Below are 6,582 nucleotides of genomic sequence, written 5' to 3' on the forward strand. Positions count from 1 at the left end.
TGTTGCAGTGTTGCCCTCTCAGGCAACACTGAGTGACTGACTGAGCCGCACCGTCTTATATAAAGTTCAGACGGAACTTTGCACGTGTCATAGTGGAGCCCTCAGGATTCCAGAGCCAGCTTTCTGACATCATAATGGGGCCTGCCTCAGAGATAGATAAAAGCCTGGGCCCAGGCAGTGTTGGTCAGTGCTGCTCAGCAGGCAGCACTGGACTGGACTGGACTGGATTACAGCTGATACAAGGTGTGAAGGAACAAGGGGTGGCTGTGGGCATGCACTTGCTGCCGCTGCCAGTGTTTATCTGCATGGCAGGAGGGCATTTGGGCGTTGCCAGGAAGGCGTTTTTATGTAGATTCCTCCTCTTTCAGCACTGCATTGTGGTGCAAGCAAAAGAAGCAAATCCTGTGTAGCTTCCTCTCCGGCCTTTATTCACCTCCCTCCCGCTTAGTAGCTGTAAATGTGTGTGAGCCTGCAGGGCCCCATGGAATTGCCTAGGAGTAGGCTGAATCAATCGCTGCAAGGGGTGAACAGCAGTATGGGACAGGCTCGGGCAAGGCAAGGGCCGCTCGGGTTATCGCTTCTCGGCCTTTTGGCTAAGATCAAGTGTAGTATCTGTTCTTATCAGTTTAATATCTGATACGTCCCCTATCTGGGGACCATATATTAAATGGATTTTTAGAACAGGGAGATGGAAATAGAGCTTGCTCTGTCCACTCCACGCATTGACCTGGTATTGCAGTATTTCCAGGACCGGTGCACCCTTCCCTTATGTGTTGACTAAAATCAGATTCCAAAAGTGCTATTTGTGTTTGCTATTGTTTTTGTCTTTCTGATGGGATCTCCCCTTTTAATCCCATTATTTCAACACCTGTTGGACAATGCATTTGTACAGTCATGTGTGATAATGAGCTCATTTATTAAATGCAATTAATTAATACATTGCCACCTCTTGTTGTGTGTGTGTGTGTGTGTGTGTGTGTGTGTGTGTGTGTGTGTGTGTGTGTGTGTGTGTGTGTGTGTGTGTGTGTGTCTTCTGTGTTTCTGTGTTTCCGGCATTTCACATTGGAACAGCTCATTCACCTTCCTTGTCTTCTCTCCGCCCTCCCTTTTAGGTAGGTTAAAGAGCTGCACCTGAGCCAGCCACTGATTGATTGATGCAGCACCACAGTCAAATAGTGGAGTGGAGTAGGGGGAACAGCAAACAGCCATTAAAGCAGCCCGCCCGCCACAATGGACCTACCTGTGTACACTAGATGGATGTGATGGAATGTACTGTCGTCCCTACATTTCCAAGAAGAAGTAAGAATTGCAGTTGCAACAAACCCTTGCTTGCCTACAAAGAGAGCAGCAATTTGGATTTGTTACTATGTTACCTGGAAGAATAACAAACTGTGCAAGGATGGAGGTTGTAGGAGCAAAGAGAAGTTGTCTGTAAAGTTGGTGGATGCCTATTTTCCATTTTGCAGTCCCTTGTCTCCCTCTTGTGGCCTCCTGGAGGCAAATAAATGTGCAAAAAAAAGACAGCCTGGCGGCCGGCTGTTGCAGTGTTGCCCTCTCAGGCAACACTGAGTGACTGACTGAGCCGCACCGTCTTATATAAAGTTCAGACGGAACTTTGCACGTGTCATAGTGGAGCCCTCAGGATTCCAGAGCCAGCTTTCTGACATCATAATGGGGCCTGCCTCAGAGATAGATAAAAGCCTGGGCCCAGGCAGTGTTGGTCAGTGCTGCTCAGCAGGCAGCACTGGACTGGACTGGACTGGATTACAGCTGATACAAGGTGTGAAGGAACAAGGGGTGGCTGTGGGCATGCACTTGCTGCCGCTGCCAGTGTTTATCTGCATGGCAGGAGGGCATTTGGGCGTTGCCAGGAAGGCGTTTTTATGTAGATTCCTCCTCTTTCAGCACTGCATTGTGGTGCAAGCAAAAGAAGCAAATCCTGTGTAGCTTCCTCTCCGGCCTTTATTCACCTCCCTCCCGCTTAGTAGCTGTAAATGTGTGTGAGCCTGCAGGGCCCCATGGAATTGCCTAGGAGTAGGCTGAATCAATCGCTGCAAGGGGTGAACAGCAGTATGGGACAGGCTCGGGCAAGGCAAGGGCCGCTCGGGTTATCGCTTCTCGGCCTTTTGGCTAAGATCAAGTGTAGTATCTGTTCTTATCAGTTTAATATCTGATACGTCCCCTATCTGGGGACCATATATTAAATGGATTTTTAGAACAGGGAGATGGAAATAGAGCTTGCTCTGTCCACTCCACGCATTGACCTGGTATTGCAGTATTTCCAGGACCGGTGCACCCTTCCCTTATGTGTTGACTAAAATCAGATTCCAAAAGTGCTATTTGTGTTTGCTATTGTTTTTGTCTTTCTGATGGGATCTCCCCTTTTAATCCCATTATTTCAACACCTGTTGGACAATGCATTTGTACAGTCATGTGTGATAATGAGCTCATTTATTAAATGCAATTAATTAATACATTGCCACCTCTTGTTGTGTGTGTGTGTGTGTGTGTGTGTGTGTGTGTGTGTGTGTGTGTGTGTGTGTGTGTGTGTGTGTGTGTGTGTGTGTGTGTGTCTTCTGTGTTTCTGTGTTTCCGGCATTTCACATTGGAACAGCTCATTCACCTTCCTTGTCTTCTCTCCGCCCTCCCTTTTAGGTAGGTTAAAGAGCTGCACCTGAGCCAGCCACTGATTGATTGATGCAGCACCACAGTCAAATAGTGGAGTGGAGTAGGGGGAACAGCAAACAGCCATTAAAGCAGCCCGCCCGCCACAATGGACCTACCTGTGTACACTAGATGGATGTGATGGAATGTACTGTCGTCCCTACATTTCCAAGAAGAAGTAAGAATTGCAGTTGCAACAAACCCTTGCTTGCCTACAAAGAGAGCAGCAATTTGGATTTGTTACTATGTTACCTGGAAGAATAACAAACTGTGCAAGGATGGAGGTTGTAGGAGCAAAGAGAAGTTGTCTGTAAAGTTGGTGGATGCCTATTTTCCATTTTGCAGTCCCTTGTCTCCCTCTTGTGGCCTCCTGGAGGCAAATAAATGTGCAAAAAAAAGACAGCCTGGCGGCCGGCTGTTGCAGTGTTGCCCTCTCAGGCAACACTGAGTGACTGACTGAGCCGCACCGTCTTATATAAAGTTCAGACGGAACTTTGCACGTGTCATAGTGGAGCCCTCAGGATTCCAGAGCCAGCTTTCTGACATCATAATGGGGCCTGCCTCAGAGATAGATAAAAGCCTGGGCCCAGGCAGTGTTGGTCAGTGCTGCTCAGCAGGCAGCACTGGACTGGACTGGACTGGATTACAGCTGATACAAGGTGTGAAGGAACAAGGGGTGGCTGTGGGCATGCACTTGCTGCCGCTGCCAGTGTTTATCTGCATGGCAGGAGGGCATTTGGGCGTTGCCAGGAAGGCGTTTTTATGTAGATTCCTCCTCTTTCAGCACTGCATTGTGGTGCAAGCAAAAGAAGCAAATCCTGTGTAGCTTCCTCTCCGGCCTTTATTCACCTCCCTCCCGCTTAGTAGCTGTAAATGTGTGTGAGCCTGCAGGGCCCCATGGAATTGCCTAGGAGTAGGCTGAATCAATCGCTGCAAGGGGTGAACAGCAGTATGGGACAGGCTCGGGCAAGGCAAGGGCCGCTCGGGTTATCGCTTCTCGGCCTTTTGGCTAAGATCAAGTGTAGTATCTGTTCTTATCAGTTTAATATCTGATACGTCCCCTATCTGGGGACCATATATTAAATGGATTTTTAGAACAGGGAGATGGAAATAGAGCTTGCTCTGTCCACTCCACGCATTGACCTGGTATTGCAGTATTTCCAGGACCGGTGCACCCTTCCCTTATGTGTTGACTAAAATCAGATTCCAAAAGTGCTATTTGTGTTTGCTATTGTTTTTGTCTTTCTGATGGGATCTCCCCTTTTAATCCCATTATTTCAACACCTGTTGGACAATGCATTTGTACAGTCATGTGTGATAATGAGCTCATTTATTAAATGCAATTAATTAATACATTGCCACCTCTTGTTGTGTGTGTGTGTGTGTGTGTGTGTGTGTGTGTGTGTGTGTGTGTGTGTGTGTGTGTGTGTGTGTGTGTGTGTCTTCTGTGTTTCTGTGTTTCCGGCATTTCACATTGGAACAGCTCATTCACCTTCCTTGTCTTCTCTCCGCCCTCCCTTTTAGGTAGGTTAAAGAGCTGCACCTGAGCCAGCCACTGATTGATTGATGCAGCACCACAGTCAAATAGTGGAGTGGAGTAGGGGGAACAGCAAACAGCCATTAAAGCAGCCCGCCCGCCACAATGGACCTACCTGTGTACACTAGATGGATGTGATGGAATGTACTGTCGTCCCTACATTTCCAAGAAGAAGTAAGAATTGCAGTTGCAACAAACCCTTGCTTGCCTACAAAGAGAGCAGCAATTTGGATTTGTTACTATGTTACCTGGAAGAATAACAAACTGTGCAAGGATGGAGGTTGTAGGAGCAAAGAGAAGTTGTCTGTAAAGTTGGTGGATGCCTATTTTCCATTTTGCAGTCCCTTGTCTCCCTCTTGTGGCCTCCTGGAGGCAAATAAATGTGCAAAAAAAAGACAGCCTGGCGGCCGGCTGTTGCAGTGTTGCCCTCTCAGGCAACACTGAGTGACTGACTGAGCCGCACCGTCTTATATAAAGTTCAGACGGAACTTTGCACGTGTCATAGTGGAGCCCTCAGGATTCCAGAGCCAGCTTTCTGACATCATAATGGGGCCTGCCTCAGAGATAGATAAAAGCCTGGGCCCAGGCAGTGTTGGTCAGTGCTGCTCAGCAGGCAGCACTGGACTGGACTGGACTGGATTACAGCTGATACAAGGTGTGAAGGAACAAGGGGTGGCTGTGGGCATGCACTTGCTGCCGCTGCCAGTGTTTATCTGCATGGCAGGAGGGCATTTGGGCGTTGCCAGGAAGGCGTTTTTATGTAGATTCCTCCTCTTTCAGCACTGCATTGTGGTGCAAGCAAAAGAAGCAAATCCTGTGTAGCTTCCTCTCCGGCCTTTATTCACCTCCCTCCCGCTTAGTAGCTGTAAATGTGTGTGAGCCTGCAGGGCCCCATGGAATTGCCTAGGAGTAGGCTGAATCAATCGCTGCAAGGGGTGAACAGCAGTATGGGACAGGCTCGGGCAAGGCAAGGGCCGCTCGGGTTATCGCTTCTCGGCCTTTTGGCTAAGATCAAGTGTAGGATCTGTTCTTATCAGTTTAATATCTGATACGTCCCTATCTGGGACCATATATTAAATGGATTTTTAGAACAGGGAGATGGAAATAGAGCTTGCTCTGTCCACTCCACGCATTGACCTGGTATTGCAGTATTTCCAGGACCGGTGCACCCTTCCCTTATGTGTTGACTAAAATCAGATTCCAAAAGTGCTATTTGTGTTTGCTATTGTTTTTGTCTTTCTGATGGGATCTCCCCTTTTAATCCCATTATTTCAACACCTGTTGGACAATGCATTTGTACAGTCATGTGTGATAATGAGCTCATTTATTAAATGCAATTAATTAATACATTGCCACCTCTTGTTGTGTGTGTGTGTGTGTGTGTGTGTGTGTGTGTGTGTGTGTGTGTGTGTGTGTGTGTGTTGTGTGTGTGTCTTCTGTGTTTCTGTGTTTCCGGCATTTCACATTGGAACAGCTCATTCACCTTCCTTGTCTTCTCTCCGCCCTCCCTTTTAGGTAGGTTAAAGAGCTGCACCTGAGCCAGCCACTGATTGATTGATGCAGCACCACAGTCAAATAGTGGAGTGGAGTAGGGGGAACAGCAAACAGCCATTAAAGCAGCCCGCCCGCCACAATGGACCTACCTGTGTACACCTAGATGGATGTGATGGAATGTACTGTCGTCCCTACATTTCCAAGAAGAAGTAAGAATTGCAGTTGCAACAAACCCTTGCTTGCCTACAAAGAGAGCAGCAATTTGGATTTGTTACTATGTTACCTGAAGAATAACAAACTGTGCAAGGATGGAGGTTGTAGGAGCAAAGAGAAGTTGTCTGTAAAGTTGGTGGATGCCTATTTTCCATTTTGCAGTCCCTTGTCTCCCTCTTGTGGCCTCCTGGAGGCAAATAAATGTGCAAAAAAAGACAGCCTGGCGGCCGGCTGTTGCAGTGTTGCCCTCTCAGGCAACACTGAGTGACTGACTGAGCCGCACCGTCTTATATAAAGTTCAGACGGAACTTTGCACGTGTCATAGTGGAGCCCTCAGGATTCCAGAGCCAGCTTTCTGACATCATAATGGGGCCTGCCTCAGAGATAGATAAAAGCCTGGGCCCAGGCAGTGTTGGTCAGTGCTGCGCTCAGCAGGCAGCACTGGACTGGACTGGACTGGATTACAGCTGATACAAGGTGTGAAGGAACAAGGGGTGGCTGTGGGCATGCACTTGCTGCCGCTGCCAGTGTTTATCTGCATGGCAGGAGGGCATTTGGGCGTTGCCAGGAAGGCGTTTTTATGTAGATTCCTCCTCTTTCAGCACTGCATTGTGGTGCAAGCAAAAGAAGCAAATCCTGTGTAGCTTCCTCTCCGGCCTTTATTCACCTCCCTC

The 6,582-nt window shown here is 48.1% G+C and overlaps 4 non-coding genes across 4 annotated transcripts; all 4 read left to right on the top strand.

The window, feature by feature from the left end:
* Positions 1-573: 573 nt before the first annotated feature.
* On the top strand, positions 574-764 carry LOC142731903 (U2 spliceosomal RNA). The gene has a single exon (XR_012879281.1). It is a non-coding gene; the product is annotated as a U2 spliceosomal RNA (small nuclear RNA).
* Positions 765-2,110: 1,346 nt separating this feature from the next.
* LOC142731904 (U2 spliceosomal RNA) lies at positions 2,111-2,301 on the top strand. The gene has a single exon (XR_012879282.1). It is a non-coding gene; the product is annotated as a U2 spliceosomal RNA (small nuclear RNA).
* A 1,352-nt stretch (positions 2,302-3,653) lies between these two features.
* Positions 3,654-3,844, top strand: LOC142731905 (U2 spliceosomal RNA). Its single transcript, XR_012879283.1, has one exon. It is a non-coding gene; the product is annotated as a U2 spliceosomal RNA (small nuclear RNA).
* Positions 3,845-5,186: 1,342 nt separating this feature from the next.
* LOC142731906 (U2 spliceosomal RNA) lies at positions 5,187-5,375 on the top strand. The gene has a single exon (XR_012879284.1). It is a non-coding gene; the product is annotated as a U2 spliceosomal RNA (small nuclear RNA).
* Positions 5,376-6,582: the final 1,207 nt, after the last annotated feature.

Source organism: Rhinoderma darwinii, unplaced genomic scaffold, assembly GCF_050947455.1.
Source record: "Rhinoderma darwinii isolate aRhiDar2 unplaced genomic scaffold, aRhiDar2.hap1 Scaffold_875, whole genome shotgun sequence".
Classification (NCBI taxonomy): Eukaryota; Metazoa; Chordata; class Amphibia; order Anura; family Rhinodermatidae; genus Rhinoderma; species Rhinoderma darwinii.